The 1,529-nt window shown below is 45.5% G+C and overlaps 1 non-coding gene across 1 annotated transcript; it reads right to left on the reverse strand.

The window, feature by feature from the left end:
* Positions 1-567: 567 nt before the first annotated feature.
* On the reverse strand, positions 568-642 carry Trnaf-aaa (transfer RNA phenylalanine (anticodon AAA)). The gene has a single exon. It is a non-coding gene; the product is annotated as a tRNA-Phe (tRNA).
* Positions 643-1,529: the final 887 nt, after the last annotated feature.

A 1,529-nucleotide genomic window follows, 5' to 3' on the forward strand; every position in this document is an offset into this window, starting at 1 on the left:
CAACTGCACATACGGTTCACGTCCACGCTGTCGCGGCATGCTACCAGTGTTAAAGACTGCGATGGAGCTCCGTATGCCACGGCAAACTGGCTGACACTGACGGCGGCGGTGCACAAATGCTGCGCAGCTAGCGCCATTCGACGGCCAACACCGCGGTTCCTGGTGTGTCCGCTGTGCCGTGCGTGTGATAATTGCTTGTACAGCCCTCTCGCAGTGTCCGGAGCAAGTATGGTGGGTCTGACACACCGGTGTCAATGTGTTCTTTTTTCCATTTCCAGGAGTGTAGATTTGACGATATTCCTGACAGTCAACGAAACATGACGCGGCTTTTGAACACCATCCCAAAGGAAGACTTCATGCAAAGTTTCCAGGACATGTATGGCAGAGCTGAGTGATGCATAGTTATGGGAGGTGACTATTTCGATGGACAGTGAGGAAACTGTAGTTCATATTTCACCTATGTTAATGTTACAGGACTACTCACTGAACTTTATTGTCATAGAATGAGATTTTCACTCTGCAGCGGAGTGTGCGCTGATATGAAATTTCCTGGCAGACCAAAACAGTGTGCCGGACCGAGACTCGAACTCGGGACCTTTGCCTTTTTCGGGCAAGTGCTCTACCAACTGAGCTACCCAAGCACGACTCACGTTCCATCCTCACAGGTACTGGCAGAAGTAAAGCTGAGAGGGCGGTACGTGAGTCGTGCTTGGATAGCTCAGTTGGTAGAGCACTTTCCCGCGAAAGGCAAAGGTCCCGAGTTCGAGTCTCGGTCCGGCACACAGTTTTGGTCTGCCAGGAAGTTTCATTATTGTCATAGGTTTTATATCACCAGACTCATACATTCTACACACCAACGTGAATAGTGCTTTTGTTCCCACTTCCCCAATGATTTTAGATATTCTTATGCAATGTTATCGATCCCTTCTGCCTTATTCGATCCTAAGTCTTCTGAAGTTCTTCTAAATTCTGATTCTGATACCAGATCCCCTATCTCTTCTAGTTCGACTCCTGTTTCTTCTTCTATCACGTCAGACAAGTCTTCCCCCTTACATGGGCTTTCAGTTTACTCTATCCACCTATCCGCTCTCTCCTCTGCACCTAACGGGGGAATTCTCATTGCACACTTAATGTTAGCATCACTTATAAAACAATGAAAAGGATGAAGACTAGAAATACTGCGCTATATTTCCATACTAACATTTCCATTCAGAAAGGCACCATAAGAAATATCATGGAAGTTGCATTATAATTAGCTTGCAGATATCGTAAAACGTTCTGTCACATTATTTAAACACTGTGAATGGTGAAAGTAAAAATGAATAAACACTGACCAGCAGACTACTACAAACAAAACCCAAATAACTTGCTTGCCCAGTTTGATAGGTCATGTGCCAAATCCACACAAGTTAACTTAGCGTTAAGGCCGATATCAGCTGCTGATTAAACTCTCATCTTTAATAGTGTTTCCTAATGTGCACAGATTTAGAAAGCGCGAAAGTGTGTGGGAGTCCCTGCACCACAGGATG

The sequence above is a fragment of the Schistocerca serialis genome, chromosome 4 (genome assembly GCF_023864345.2).
Source record: "Schistocerca serialis cubense isolate TAMUIC-IGC-003099 chromosome 4, iqSchSeri2.2, whole genome shotgun sequence".
Lineage (NCBI taxonomy): Eukaryota > Metazoa > Arthropoda > Insecta > Orthoptera > Acrididae > Schistocerca > Schistocerca serialis.